Source organism: Lactuca virosa, chromosome 2 (genome assembly GCF_052849685.1).
Source record: "Lactuca virosa cultivar CGN04683 chromosome 2, Lactuca_virosa_CGN04683_v6, whole genome shotgun sequence".
Lineage (NCBI taxonomy): Eukaryota > Viridiplantae > Streptophyta > Magnoliopsida > Asterales > Asteraceae > Lactuca > Lactuca virosa.
Genome location: NC_136427.1, coordinates 269,723,277 through 269,740,143, shown reverse-complemented (window position 1 = coordinate 269,740,143; position 16,867 = coordinate 269,723,277). Strand labels below are relative to the sequence as shown.

General features: G+C 39.6%; 1 long non-coding RNA gene across 1 annotated transcript; it reads right to left on the bottom strand.

Moving 5' to 3' along the window:
* Positions 1–625: 625 nt before the first annotated feature.
* On the bottom strand, positions 626–1,874 carry LOC145156982 (uncharacterized). Its single transcript, XR_013737021.1, has 3 exons — positions 1,672–1,874; positions 1,455–1,576; positions 626–850 (listed from the first exon to the last, which is right to left on the bottom strand). It is a non-coding gene; the product is annotated as an uncharacterized LOC145156982 (long non-coding RNA).
* Positions 1,875–16,867: the final 14,993 nt, after the last annotated feature.

Here is a 16,867-nt window from a genome sequence, read left to right as displayed (position 1 = left end):
GAGGGTTTATGTGATTAAGATTTATTTATTCATAAAACACAATGTACAGTAAAGGTTTTAGTTTTTTCTATGTACACAATAAACTCAACTTCATAAATACAACTATGAGTAGTCAAGGTAATGTATTTATTTACGCTAAATACCAATATACTCAATATTTGTCAATCTTTTTATTGTTTTACGCAAAATGGCAACATAATTTGGATTTCATCAAGTTAGTGCCTTAAGGTATGCTGCCTAAAATGGACGGAAAAAAAAAAGTTGCATTGCTTAAAAAGATGGAAAAAAAAAATAATACATAAGATGGGGAAATAACCTAAAGTAGGTTGTTATTATGTGGTAGAAAGTTTGTACCAAGAAAAATATTTAGAAAGTACATGATATCTTAAAGAATAGAAATACAATTGCCTGAATATAATCCATCCATCTCATTAGATGTGGCAGTTTATTCTTGTCTTAGATTGCAAGACTAATATGCAAATATTTTATATAAGAAAAAATCAAGGTTAACAAACAAATAACAATTACAGAGTTTGTTGTTAAAAAGAAAGTAAAAGCTATAAGCTAGCATAAACAAATCAAAGAATACAGAAAATCCTCACAAAACAATCTTAACTAAGAAATATACATGTTGAAGCCAACACGTACATATAAAAGCAATTCCCACCGATGAAACAGTGTTCAACACATATTTTTTTAAAACATTCACAACGTGACTACAAATCCATTTACTGTTTAATTATACCATAAACAAATGAAATTGATCTCTGACGTAGGTTAAAATAATTCTCTCTGAAATGGAAGGTGTTGATTTATCTTTGGGTTGTAAGGCTCTCCATCGGTTAACATCCTATAGAAAAAAATCCAATCCAATTATCCGTGTTTGATATTGTCAACCAATCCAATCCAATGCAATCCAACCAAATCAAAGATCAAATGGAACTTGAAATATCTTAGATTGGTTTTATCCATTGAATATTTATTATTTTGATCCATCATACAGCATGTCTAATAAAAGGACAAGTAGCAGATTTATGTATAAGTTGTTAAGCAAAAAAAAAAAAAAATACAGTCATAGCCAAAAGTTTGGAAATCAAACATTGTCAGTCATGAAACACACAACAAGATAAGAATCTTAGCTTCATAAATCATAATATAGCAAGATTGTAAAAAATGGATAGCTGGACAAGTAGAGATTGATTAGGTGGAGAAACGTATCTACTTATAATTAACTGGAACCTGACAGGGAATTGAGAAGAGAGATTTGAGCTCAGAGGATATATCAGCAATATGAAGAACGTGTATACTGATTATCCTCTGAATTGGGCTTTCTCTAATGCCCCAAAATTATTTGTCATCAAAACTGGGAGAATGGGACCAATGTCCATTGATGTGTATGAGAGACACTATTAGAGTCATGATATGCTCTTTTTAACCATCGGGAATAGGGTTACCAGATGAGGCACGGCAGCGGGTTTTTGCTTTATTGGAGAGTTTATCGAAGGAACATCGCCTCAGAAACTGTAGGGTTCGTTCATTCCACTCCATCTCTAGGGTTTTTACAAGATCTAAGAGCCTGACAGTCAGAAGTATATGACAAAAATACACGATAATTTCAGCAGTGATAGGTAATAGGGATCGGAGCAAGAAAGAAGTGAAGAAAAACCGCACCTGCGTAGGGAGAAACGACCGATTTGAAGCGCTACGAAAGGAGAAGAAGGTGGGAATGTGCGTGTGTCTAAGAATTTGAAATGCAGTAAAAGAGCCAAGCTAGCCAAAGGAGGGATGAAAATAAGGATGATGATCGTTTTTTTTTTTAAATTTAGACATAAAAGAGTCTTTTTTTTCCATATATCGAGATGCATTCCTCTTGGATTATCTTTGAGGATTGAACTTTTGCTTCGCGGAATAAATTTATGTTCCGTCAAATTAGCAATATGGTAAATTAAGCAGGGACATATGTGAAATAGACGGATCGATTCCTTGGAGCATAAGTTCATTCCGCGGTGGAGGGAGCTCCGCGGAATTGTTCTTCAGCTTTTTTTATTTATTATTATTATTTTTTTGCCGTATTGATTTATCGGGGCTAAAGTTAATTTCGCAAAGCCTTCGGAAGTAGTTCCGCGGAATGCATGTCTATATGTGGAAAAGAAACTTATTTATGTCTAAATTTTAAAGAACACCCCTAAAATTTGTCTATTTGTGTCATAATCCCATGAAAATATGAGATTTGTCAAGCCGACAATCAATAATAAATATATCTTTTTCAATTAGGAGTTGGTTTGGACAAAATAAAAAATTTAAGTTTGGTTTTGACCAAACTAAATTATAAATTTGGTTTATGTAACATCCCAAAAATAGTGATAAATTTTTTTTATTCTTAAATCATCAAAACCATACATCATGTATTTCAAAACCATCATAAAACAAGTGTATCAAAACATCATAGTAAATTGATCATCGATGCGGAAATCATAAGGGGATGTTGTGCGATTATGTCTGTAACATCCCAAAATTTCAGGGTAAAAATTTCATTTTTAATATAACTAAAACACATTTGTAACTTTGTTCACACATTGAAAAACATTTCAAATAAAACATTTATCAGAGTTCATTCCCAGAAACCACATATTGCGGAAAAAGCGGGTGTATGCGCTGCGATCGTCCCGAGCTCCTTTATTTGAAAACTAGAGGTACCTGAAACCAAAATTAAAAACCGTAAGCACGAAGCTTAGTGAGTTCCCCAAATACCACATACCATACATATCAACTGATCCATACATGTTATACATAACCGTGAGCCATACATATCATTCATATATCATAATCAATAAAGGTGCTATGTGCCGCACATAGTCTTGTCATTATGCCACGGGCCGCCTCGTGGTCATTATTGCCAAGTCGGGGGTCACTCCCTGGGTCTTACAAACAAGTGCCAAGAGCCACCTCCTGGTATTCCATGCAAGCATCACAAAGACAACTAGCATACATACTACTCTACTTCGCCAATTAGCATATAGTGTACCAGGAGCCACCTCCTGGTCTTTCATACATAATGCCTATAGCTAACCCCCGGGTCTTCCTACATTACATAATAGCATACAGTGTGCCAGGAGCTGCCTCCTGGTCTTTCATACATAATGACTATGGCTAACCCCCATGTCTTCCTATAATACATAAACCAAATGGGCCATCATTGGTGCCTTCGACCCATACAAACAGTGAGGAGACTCACCTCGAATACTGAAGCGTACTGCACGAACTCCTTAGCTACTGCCCTGACAATTGCCCGAGCTATCCATACCAAAACATCACCCAATTAGCAATTAGATTCCAAACCATGATCCATAATCCTTACTTGGGGTGAAATGACCGTTTCACCCCCGACCCATTAAGGCCCAAACTATAAAATCCATGAAGGCCCATCAATGGCCCAATTTTCCAAATTGGGCCCAAACCCTTACATGGAACTACCCTTTAGAACCCATTCTGTACTTCATAACCCTCTAGGGGTCAACCTTGGTCAAGTCAAGTCAAGGTCAAAGTCAACATCCAAGTCGAGGACAAAGTCAATGCTCCGAGTTGACTCAACTCGTCGAGTTGTCCTTCAACTCGACGAGTTCCCATAAACCACATAATCATGATACTACAAATCAACTCGTCTAGTTCTCCCTTAACTCGTCGAGTTCTTTCCTTTTCAACAGAATCGGGTCATACTCACATCAACTCGCCGAGTTCCTTCGTGAACTCTTCGAGTTCTTCAGTCTGTTTACTCCTTCTTAATGCATTAAGCTATTTTTCTTCAGATCTAAACCCAAAACCCTAGATCTAGACTGGAAATACCTTTTAGAAGGGTAAAGTTTCCAACTTTACCCATTAATCCCTTCCTATAGAGAATAATCTCAAACCCTAACCCAAAAAGGGCCAAGGTCTTAATCCAAAACCACCAAAACTACAAGGTAGACCATGAGGTCATAGATCTGGACCATAAGAACCAAAATATCACATAAAGTCCTGAACTTTGTCCACATGCATGGCCATTTGGGGCTTGAAAGGCCAAAACAAGAGCTTAGAGGTTGCATGGGGCTACTAGGGCCACAAAGTTGGCACCTTTATGCCATGAAAGCCCCTCAAGACCCTATATCTGAAAGGGTTTGCCCAAATGGGACGTCCAAATCTCCACAACCATTATACTTGGACCAAAACATGAAATAAAGCATCCTAAGACTAGATCTAATCATGACATGGACAAGGTTGAAGCTTTATACCTCAAATGGATCAGAAACGAAACCCAACTTCTGGATCTACAATCCTCCTACACGTTCTTGCTCCTCCTTCGAGCTCCTTATTCTTCAAACTCACCAAGAATGCACAAGATTAACTCACAATCACAAAAAATGGCTTAGGGTTTCGAGGTCTGGGGTTAGGACAACGAAGATTGGAAATGAGGCCAAACCCTAACGGTTAAGGTGTTTAAATAGGGTGCAAAGTCCTGATTTTAGGGTTTCCCAAACCCCGTCCAACTCGTCGAGCTGGTCTTCCAAAACGTGCGCCCCAACATTCCAACACATCGAGTTTCTTGCCCCAAACTCGACGAGTTGATTTTAGAAATAAGGTTTTATTCCCATAATTAACCTTCTAAATTCTGGGTGTTACAACTCTCCCCCACTTAATTTAGATTTCGTCCTCGAAACCGCTCCTTATTAACACTTTTGCCAACACAATCAACCCGATGATAGACCCAGCCCAACATACATAAATTAGCCAAACCTAACATAACAATAGGGCATAGGCTCATCCCAACATACTAACGCAATATACATAATAATGCAAGAGTCACAAAGACAACTAACACAATCCAGTAGGCCGACATTAGTGTCTTTTACCCACGAGTATAGTGAGAAGACTCATATCGCTAATGAAGTCAAAATTCAATGGCTCGCACAATCAGGAAAATAGGTGTTATACGCCACAAAGAGTCCAGAAGATGCATACAAGTGAAGGAAAGGCTTGTTTGCTGAATTAAGGCACCAACTCTTTGTTTTCTTCCTTTAAAACCACAAAGAACTTGCAAAATGAGCACAAAAGCTTTTAAAAAGGATTAAGGTTTGGACAAGGAGCCATTTGAAGGTGATGGAGGCTGAGGGTGGAGGAAACCCTATCCTTTACTTCATTTAAATAGGGCTCAAAACCCGAGAATTAGGGTTTGGCCCAAAATGTTTGCCATATCGTGGCCACTAGTGCCACGACGTGGCACCCATTTAAGATGTGCCGGTCCAAACCAATTTGCCACGTCGTGGTGATGCCATCACCATGTCTTGGCCAACCAGATTTTCAAACATATACAAATGAAATCCATACCTCAGAATTAGGATGTTACAACCCTCCCCCACTTGAATCAGATTTCGTCCTCAAATTCCTCCGCTATAAACAACTCGGGGTCGTGCTCCCTTATCTCGACCTCAGATTCTCAGGCCCATTCGGAACCCTTCCGGTGCTATCATTGCACATTCGCTAGATCCACTACCTTGTTGTGCAAGGTCTTCGTCTTCCTGTCGAGAATTGCGATGGACCTCTCTATATAATTTATGCGTTCCTCAACATGAATATCATCCAAAGGGACCACTACGTACTTATCCGCCAAATATTTCCGCAGTTTAAGAGACATGAAAGGTGTTGTAAAAAGCTCGTAAGGCATATCCAACCAATATGTCACCTTGCCTACCTGAGCAATAATCCTGAAGGGACCTATATACCTAGGGCCCAACTTGCCCCGCTTCTAAGATGTACTTTTAGTATGAATAAACATATTCTAAGATGTAAAAAACCCAAAAATTAAGAAAACCAAACCACTTTAGATTAAAAAATACAGGTAAAGTAGTATTGGCACATGAAAACACGATGACAAAAGAATAAAAAAAAAGCTTTGTTAAACTTATTTGTACTTGTAGCATTATCATTTGAGTTTGTAGAGAATGAATGATTTACTGATTATACTAACACATTGAACGAGAAAGTAGTTTTGCCATATAGAACCACAATTTCAAAAAGAGTCCCCGATTACTTTGTTGAAGAAAAGGATAAGATGAACAAGTTCTTTAGTAATCCCCTAACTAATGTGCATTTGACTACCAATTGTTAGGCAAACTCATGTCAAAGGCCGAGTTATGTGGTGGTCACAACCCACTTTATTGATGAAAATTGGGTCATGCACAAAAGAGTTATCAACTTTAAACCTTTAGATAGTCACAAGGGAGAAGACATTGAGTGCATATTGTTGACTTGTGTTCAAAAGTGGGGTATAAATAATGTAATGACCATAACAATATACAATGTTAATTCAAATTATAAAGCAATCAGATTTCTAATGAAAAACTACCAAGCTTGTATGATGGGGGAAACAATTACACGTAAGGTTTATGCCCATATCCTTAACCTTATTGCTAGGGATGGGTTGAATCAACACCAGTCTAGTATTAAGTGCATGAAAATGGTCGTTAGATACATTAGTAACTCCACACAAAGGATTCAAAGGTTCAAAGAATGCATGAAAGAACTAAATGTGGAATCCAAGAAGTTTTTATGCAATGATTTCCCAACCCGATCGAACTTCACATATGAGTTATTGAGGATTACAGTGGGGTTGGAGAAGGTTTTTGGAAAGTTTGGAGTTAAAGGTAATTTCATATTCTATTCTATTGTTTTTTTTTTAATTTTAATATGTTTGCAGAATTTTAAGCTAACTTTGAACGGTTATAGCGTCTTCGTTATTTGGCCGATTTGGCCAATTTTTTTTCAGCTTGTAGCTCACAATGTTTACATAGTTTATGTTATTTTTTGTTGTATATTTAATGAGATACATGCCCCTAAACATGGGGTATTGAAACTGAGTTTTCTGTTTTGGCATGTTTGTAGAATCTTAGGCCAACTTTGAACCATCATAACGTCTTTGTTATTTGTCCGATTTGACCAAATATTTTTCTAGCTTGCAGTTCACAATTTAACCTACTGTTTACGCACTTTACATGCATTTTTTAGTTGTATATTCAATGAGATATAGACTCCTAAACATGGGGTATTGAAGTTGTGTGTATTTTTTAAAACTAATATTTACTTTATTGTAATAGATCCTACATATGTTCAAGATGTTTTGTACCCATAGAAGAATATTTCTATATTTGTAGAGCTATGGTTAGATTTCGCGAGAAATTTAAGGTGAAAACGATATCGACGTCAACAAAAATGATGACACATCATTTTTTTGGAGAAATATGCTATGTGTACAAACACATTACGGAATGGGAGACAAGTCCCCAATTTTGCTTAATCAACAAGGATATGGTTGATAAATACAAAAAGTATTGGGGCGACCTTGAAAAATTAAACGACTTTTTTGTACTTTGCGGTTATATTAAATCCACGGTTGAAGTTTGAGTTTCTTCAACAAGCCTTTGAAAATTGATTAAGTTGAAGAATACATGAAAAAAATCCCATGTTCAATTCAGAAGTCAGTTTGAAGGCTAAGGCCTTAATACACGATATTAAAAAAAGATTTGAGAATATTTTTAATTTCTATAAAGCAAAGTTTGACAATACCGAGCCTTCTCAAAGTCAAACATGCGCTCATAAAAATGTATTTGTGGTTGATGATGAGAGTGACTTCATGGGTGATTTAATAGTACAAGTGGATTACCCCTCGATATCAAATGAAACAGAGTTGGCATGATACCTAAACGAGCAGTCAATTAAATACAATAAAGTTTTTGATGTTGCGTAAACGCATTAGTAACATGATGTCATAAAACGTAGTGTTATGTATAACTTGGTAAGTAAAGGTTGCAGTTATGTAGTCAAAGTTTATTCGTTCCTTTTGTTCTAACAGGAAAAGTGATATCTTTGGGCCCCTCGGTGATTTGGTGTTGACATTATAGTGTTGGGTCTAGTGAAACATCCCGTTTAAAATAAAATAAAATAAGTAAATAAATAAGCTAGATAAACAAACAAATAAATAAATAAATAATAAACCCTAAAACTCCGAGTTGTATTTTTATATTTTTATGGTGGCAATTATTAGAGTATTAGCGCAAGGAGTTAAATGTTATAAATTATAGAAATCGGGGGTTAAAGTGTAATTGTCGGACTAGTTATCAATAGATTTTTGGATGCTGGGGACGGTTTGGTAAATTTTGGACTTGAATTGAAAGGATTTTTGGAATCAGGGGGCTATAGAGTAAATTATGGACTTATTTTGATAAAGAATGGGGAATGAGGGACTGAAGGTGTTAAAATGGAATTAAGTTTGATAGGAGAGGCGGGACTAAACCTGTCACCCCTCCCTTTCCCTCGTATCTTATACTCCCCTAAACCCTAACCTTAGAAATCGCTACAGCCGCCACCCTTATCCCTCCCAGCTTCAACCGCCGCCGCCGCCATCTTCCTTTGCAACTGCCTTGAACTACCGAGCAACCATCGTTACAACTTCTGTCGATGGGATTGAAGGCCGATGTTGTGGCTGTTGTTGCTGTTGTTCTCGGTCGCGCATCATTCTTTTCTCCGATTCGCTGTCTGTCACGTGTGACATCCCCATTTTCACAACCAGAAAAGACCGATTTGTTTATGCTTCATTTTTTAAATCAGAGTATAATTTTAAAGAATAGTGCTGCGGAATTTATTCCCAGAAAAACATGATAATGATATTATCAAAGCATTTCCGAAGAAATGCATTTTGTTTGTATTAAAACTTTGGGATATCGTCGTGAATACAGAAACATAAGCATAAACAGACCTTACATGTATTTACACTAATGATTTCCATCTCCTTTAATCTCTCAGTGTAATGTAGCTTCGTATCGACACCTGTGATACAAATAAACTGAGTAGGTCAGGTTGGGAAACCTGGTGAGTACATAGAGTTTTCAACCCACAATAATAAAGTTATTATATTTCATCATCACACAATTAACCCAATTACTCATCCCCATTATCTTCTTTATTTCTTAAGGATCTACCCTAATAATCATCTATCATTCACTTTTTTCATTCCTAAGGATTCTCCTAAGGAATAGGCACGAAGTCCATCGTTGCCTATGACGCATCTACCTATCAGGCACAACTGCCAATATTATCATTTTTGCGCAGCTGCCAGGATTATGACGTTCTCTATTACGCGCAGCTGCCGATATTATCATTTAGGAACAACTGCCAAAATTATGATGTTCTCTATTTGGCGCAACTGTCGATATTATCAATTAGGCATAGATGCCAAAATTATGATGTTCTCTATTAGGCGCAACTGTCGATATTATCCTTTAGGCACAGCTGCCAAAATTACGATGTTCTCTATTAGGCGCAGCTGCCGATATTATCCTTTAGGCGCAACTTCCAAAATTATGATGTTCTCTATTAGGCGCAACTGCCGATATTATCCTTTTGGCGCAGCTGCTAGGATGTTTAGAGTACATCGTAGTTCAAAAATATCTACACGTTGTGCCGCAACTGCCAATATTCATCTATATCATCTTTCATCCCTCATCATTTATCTACCCATGTTCTACCCAACATATTTGTAGATATAAAATACATATACCGCTTAGATCTAAAAAAATAAAGTTTAAATCTTTCATCTAACGTATATCTCATAATATAAAATACATATACAGTTTAGATCTAAAAAAGTTTAAATCTTCCATCCAGCACAGATCTCAAGATATAAAATACATATACAGTTTAGATCTAAAAAAAAAGAAGTTTAAATCTTTCATCCAACACAGATGTCAAGATATAAAATACATATACAATTTAGATCTGAAAAAAGAAGTTTAAATCTTTCATCCAACACGGATATCAAGATATAAAATACATATACAGTTTAGATCTGAAAAGAGAAGAAGTTTAAATTTTTCATCCAACACAGATCTCAAGATATACAGATAATATGTACACATATCATGTAATTTATATAAAATACTTCATATCTATGTGTAAGATGAGAGTAACTATGCGCTCACTTGATGAGGTGGTGATTCCAACTTGGACAACGCTTGGCTTCGACGAAACCGGGTGGTTTGCTTGAAAACCGGACTCTGCGGGGGCAGAGTTTCCAAACCGAAAACTCTTTTTTTCGGAGCCTTCTGACGCTCCGGGGCTTTCTTTTAGTGCTAGGGAAGTGTCATAGGCTTTGGGTGGGTGTTTGGGAGGTTTAGAGAGAGAGAGAGAGAGAGAGTAGAGAGAGAAAGAGATGGCTAAAGGTGTGAAAATGAGGCAGCCTTCGCATCTTATTTATAGGGTCAAAGCCTCGGTCTACGCAGGGCGTTCCTGCGAGGAGCGCAGCGCGTTCCTCTGTATGCAGGGCGTACCCTCGTACGCAACGTGTAGGAGCGGGGAGCGGGTAGCGAGGTTCGTACATTACATGTAAGCCATCGGATGGAGCTACGTGGCTGAACTGAGGCCTAGTCTTTGCGAACGCGGGGCGTTCCCTCTTCCTGCGCGGGGCGTTCCCTCGGACACAGCTTCGCAAATTACACCATCAACTTCTAAAATTCGTAACTTTCGCATACGAGCTCCGTTTTCGACGTTCTTTATATCCACACGTAGGTGGGACCGTACTCTACAACTTTCGTTTAGACTCCGTCAACTAATTTTGACTTTATTTTTAAAGTTATATTTTTAACAGGCCGAGACAGGAAAAGTCCGTTAAAAATTCATAACTTTGCCATCCGCCGTCCGTTTTCGTCTGTCTTTTTATCGTTGAGCTCCTATTGACGAGATCTTCGATTCTCATTTAGGTTGTGTCGGCTAAAAATAACTCGATCTAAAATTCGAACTCCGGACTGAACACTGTTATGTCGAATCTTAGAAAATTCATAACTTCCTCATACGAAGTCAGATTTGGACGTTCGTTTTATGCACGCTCTTGGTTTAACGTATACTATGACTTTCGTTTAGATCACTAAGGCTAAAAATCACTTTATCGTAAACTCACTTTTTACGTCACACAACGTGATGCCAGTTTTGTCGCGAAACTTCGACAGGTCATAACTTCTTCGTTATAACTCAGATTTTGTAACATCCCCATTTTCACGGCCAGAAAAGACCGATTTTGTTTATGCTTTATAAAAAAATCAGAGTATTTCTTTTGATAAAAAAAATGTTGCGGAATTTGTTCCCAGTAAAACATGATAAATACGTTATCAAAGCATTTCCGAATAAATGTATTTTTTATTCATTTTAAAACATTTGGGATGTCATTGTCAATACAGAAACATAAGCATAAACAAAACTTACATTCATTTACACTAGTGATCTACATCTCTTTAATCTCTCAGTGTAATGTAACTTCATATCGACACTTGTGATACAAATAAGCTTGAGTGGGTCAGGCTGGGAAACCTGGTGAGTACATAGAATTTTCAACCCACAATAATATAATTATTATGTTTAATCGTCAAATAATTAACCCAATTACCCATCCCCATTATCCTAGTTATTCTTAAGGGTCTACCCTAAGAATCATCTATCCTACATTCGTTCATTCCGAAGTCCATCGTTTCCAGGGTTCATATGACAAGCACAAAGTCCATAGCTGCCAATGCTCGTTCGTAAATCACTAATTCCATAGCTGTTAAACTTCATTCATCGGGTACTAAATCCATACCTACCAGTGTTTATCTAATAGGTACTAAATCCATAGCTACCAACGTTTATCTAACATGTACTAAGTCCATAGCTACCGACGTTTATCCAATAAGCACTAAGTCCATAGCTGCAGATGTTATTTATTAGGCACTAAGTCTATAGCTGCCACTGTTCACTCATATCATCTTTCATCTCTCATCATTCATCTACCCTTGTTTTACCCAACATATTCGTAGATATAAAATACATATACAGTTTAAATTATTTAAAACATGTATAAAATCGTTCATCCAGCATAGATAGCAAGTATACAGGTTATATGCACACATGACACGTAATTTATATATAATACTTCATATATATGTGTAAGATGAAAGTAACTATGCACTCACCTGATAAGGTAGTGACTCGGTACTTGGACAATGCTTCGTTTACTTAAAACAACTTCTTTCGACAAAACCTAGTATCATTACCACTAGAGTTTAGTCTAACGTTAACTGCGACTAATTAATAGTCTAGCTATTATTACTATTATATAAGCGTTAAACAACACTCTATATAACTCATAATAATAGCCCAAATAATTATTTTAAGGTCCTAATAATGTTACTATAATTAATTAGAAGCTATATTAAAAATAGCGTAGGCGTAGCTCACTTACAGCGGGTTTTCTCGAAAACCGGGCTTCGCTTGGAGCAGCGTTTCCGAACCGAAAGACTCTTTTTTTAGGGACTCCGGGAGCCTCGGGGCTTCCTTCGGGTGTTAGGGGGTTTACCTAGGCTTTTAGGGGGTTAGGGTAGGCTAGAGAGAGAAACTAGTGAGAGAAAGAAGATATTTTGGAGTGAGGAATTGGCTGACCCTCGCAGCCCTTTTATAGGCGCTCAGCACCTCGGAACGCTGGGCGTTCGGAATTACTACGTTGGGCGTAGATCGGATAAGGCTGCCAGGTGGCGATCTTCAGGTGGTGCGACGTGGAGGATGTTGGACCGAGGGAGGCAACTGTACGTTGGGCGTACCGAGCTTCGGACGCTGGGCGTAGGCGAGGGGCGACGTGTCGCAAATCCGAAGCAGGTACCGAGGTCAACGATGGAAGGTCCTGATCGAGCCACGTCATCATCTCGCACCAGGTTTCGCAAATCCGAGTCTAAACCTTAAAAATTCGTAACTCTCGCATATGAACTCAGTTTTCGACGTTCTTTATATCTAAGCGTAGGCGGGAATGTACCCTACAACTTTCGTTTAGACTCTGTCGGCTAATTTTGACTTTATTTTGAAAGTTATATTTTTAACAAGCCGGGACAGGATTGGTCCGTTAAAAATTCGTAACTTCTTCATCCGACGTCCGCTACTATTAACGAGATCTTCGATTCTCGTTTAGGTTGTGTCGGCTAAAAACCGCTCGGTCTAATATTCGAACTTCGGGTTGTACACTGCTAAGCCGAAACTTCGAAAAATCATAACTTTCTCATACGAAGTCAGATTTGGGCGTTCTTTTTATGGACGCTCTCGGTTTAACATTTTCTACGACTTTCGTTTAGACTGCTAAGGCTAAAAGTCGCTCTATCGTAAATTCACTATTTACGCTTCCCGGTGCCGTGCCGGTTCCGTTGCGAAACTTCGACGGGTCATAACTTCTTCGTTATAACTCGGATTTCGGCGTTCTTTATATGTACGGAACCCTTGTAACATATACTACCACTTGGTTAAGATTATTTATTCTAAATAATCTTTTGTCGAAAAGTCGTTTTCGACCCCTATTATCTCTAAATTTACTAGCCCGGATCTACGGGCGTTACAGATTTCGGCGCTTCTTTATATCTCCGGAATCTTTGTCACAACCAATACAACTTTATTCATAGATATCGGTTTTATCTAACATTTTACTTTTGACGCTTATTTTCATTCTTAATTTATTATATCATTATAAATGTAACATCCGGATTCCCAGGTATGTCATTTTAAGTATTTATTTTTGAGGATCATTGACCTACTCGACGAGTTGGAGCTATAACTCGCCGAGTAGAGTCGGGATGGCCATGTGGGTTTAATGATCTACTCGACGAGTCCGGATGTAGACTCGCCGAGTAGGCGCTGTGAGTTGAAACCCTAAATATTTGGGCATGAGACCTATTTAAAGGTCCTTATGGCCTTCATTTGCGACCACACATAGCCTTGAGAGACACCATTCGAACCAGAGAGCATAGAGAGAGAGGGGGAGCTAATTTCTTCACCTTAGAGCTTTCTTGCAAGGAATAAGGTGGGGATTCAAGCTAGGCTGACCTGAGGGGCTCAAATCTTCTACCATTTCATTCAAAGTTGCTGCTTAAGGTATGAATCCCTGCCTATTTTTGTATGAATGGTAGATCTAATGAATCTAGGGTTCTTTTTCCCCTTTTTAGTTGAGTTATGGAGTATGTGAAGGCCCTTTGAGGCATAGGCATCAGATATGGGCCTTGAGAGGTCCAGAGAGTCCCAATCATCCAGCTTTATGCCGTCCCATAAGAGTTTTGAGCCTAAGTTATCATTATAAGGGTTATTTTGTCAAATAGAGCTTGATGTGTGGTGCATGGACATAAAGGTTGAACCTCTACATGACTTTTAGGTGCTAGAAGGCCAGATCTATAAGTTAGAGAAATAGATCTGACCTCAGAAGGTCAAATGAGTATTGCCATGGAGGAAGCTCGCCGAGTCCATGAGAGGACTCGACGAGTCGGATCGGGTTGCCCCGCGATTCGTGACCAGTGGTAACCCGTCGAGTTGGGAGGTTAACTCGACAAGCCGAGTGAGACCTTAAAAGGATTCAGAGGATACGCATGAACTCGCCGAGTCACACGAGTGCACTCGGCGAGTCTGGTCAAATTGGACCGTTGACTGGAGTTGACTTCAGTTGACTTTAGGGTTTGGTCAAACTGATTAAGAGGGGTCAGGGAGGGGTAGAATGGTCTTCTACCCATTCTCTAGAGATGAGAATGTACATAGAGTATTGATTAGAATTATTATCATTGTGTTAGGAGGAGGCTAGATCGAGGATATAGAGCACGAGAGTTTACTAGACATCTTACGAAGTGAGTCTTCTCACTATACATTACCTAGAGTGGTATCTATGTGCAGACCGGAGGGTCTTATGTGTTATGTGTTTACTTGAGATTATGTGCATTGTGATTTATGTATGCTATGTGCTAACCAGACCGGACCGGAGGGTCCAACGATTGAGACCGGACCAGAGGGTCCAACGAGCTAGACCGGACCGGAGGGTCCAACGAGCTACGGGACTGGAGGGTCCCGCTGAGACACATTAACCAGAGGGTCTTACCGAGTTATAGGCTCGAGTGGCTTATGTGTTGAATGTGGTATTTTCGGGAACTCACTAAGCATTTATGCTTACCGTGTTTTGTGATATGTGTTTCAGATACTACCGAGGATCGCGGGAAGGCGCCGACATGATTTGTACACACTGGCAGAGGATTATGTTTTTGAGATTCTTGGATATGTTTTATTGTGATGACATTTGATACATATGAGATTTTGAGAATATTATATGAGTTTTATTGTGTTCAAAAAATGAAAAATTGTTTTAAAATTTACGTCGTTACAAGTTAGTAATAGAGCCTTGGTTTGATGGATTCGGATACACCTTCGGGCATATCTGGACTCAAACTGAGGATTTGAGAAAAGTTTTCAAAAAGAAACAATTTTTCTAAAAAGAGTAAAAGATTTCCAGAACGAGCGGAAAAGAGGAGTGTGTACAATCAGCCAGCGCCGGAACGTTGATTTCCTAAAATACCCTTACGTTATGTGTTATGATATTATGTGATGTGTTTTGCATGCTAGAGTAGGCTAGGTAATTCATATGTTAGGACTAGAGTGGCCTGATTTGTGATGCCTTAGCCTAGGAGTTTCTGCTGCTGTGAGTGGTTTTGAGTGCACTTAGGTAGCAGAGAGTAGCTTATGAGAAGTCTGCTAGAGAGTAGGCTGGATTCAGAGTGGTATAAAGTACTTGCGAGTTGGGATCCTAGGAGGAGGACTTGGGGTGGATACGGATACGATGTGGAAGGTAGTATTGGGCCCGTACTACTGAAAGCATCGGATCGGTAAGCATTCCAAGTAAGAATCCTCAGGGTGCTAAGGAACAAGTAGGATCGGTTGGCCGAGTGTGAGTAATACCGGTCGAGTCTCTGATTATTTTATGTTGTGTTTCAGTGGCATCATGGTGGTTACGCGCCACAACCCAGGAGGCAGTGGTACGAGTGGTACCAGTGATGAGGAGATTCGTAGGTTTATTCACGAGGAGGTGGCCGCAGCCATTCGAGCTGAGATTCCTGAGATGTTTGGGTCTATCAAGACCACGTTGATTGATACATTTGATGAGCGGTATGCCGCTCTTATCAAGGCTGTTGTTGCTGCAGCCACCGCAGCCGTCGCTGTTGCCAGGACACAGGGGGGTGACTCGTTGCTATACCGAGAGTTCAGCAACACGAAGCCACCAGAGTTTGATGGGACTCGGGACCCGATAGCCGCGATGAGGTGGATGTCTGACATTGAGGGGTGCTTCTACACATGTTCTTATCCGGAGCATCTGAGGGTACGGTTCGCGCTGAACCAACTTCGCTTGGGAGCGAATGACTGGTGGAAGTTTGTGACAGCTGACTTTACTACTGCAGAGCTTACTGCGCTGACTTGGGAGAGGTTCACCGCTATGTTTTGAGACGAGTACGTTCCCCCGATGGAGAGGGAACGGTTGGCCCATGAGTTCTTGTCCCTCAAGCAGGGGACTGAGTCTGTGACTGTGATCACACGGATGTTTCATGAGAGGGCGTTGTTTTGCCCTGAGCACGTGTCTTCTGAGCAGGCATGTATGAGCCGATATCTGAGCATTCTGAGGAGAGACATTCGGGAGTTCGTGGCGAACTCGACATACCGAACATTTGCCGAGCTCCAGGCAAATGCTCGGAAGAGGGAGATTGAGCTAGAGACTCAGGCCAGGGAGGAGGCGGAGTCTCAGAGGAGGGATAGGCGGCCGACACAGTCCCAGCCGGCGGCCAAGCGAGCAAAGCCCGCTGATTCGAGATCGGGAGGTCAGAAGGGCCGCACTTGTGGGAAGTACAGCAAGAGCCATGATGGGGTGTGCAGAGCAGGTGTGTGTTACAAGTGCGGGAAGGAGGGGCATATCGCGAGGGATTGCCCCAAGGGATTTTCGGTTTGCTGCCATTGCAACCAGACTGGCCATAAGAAG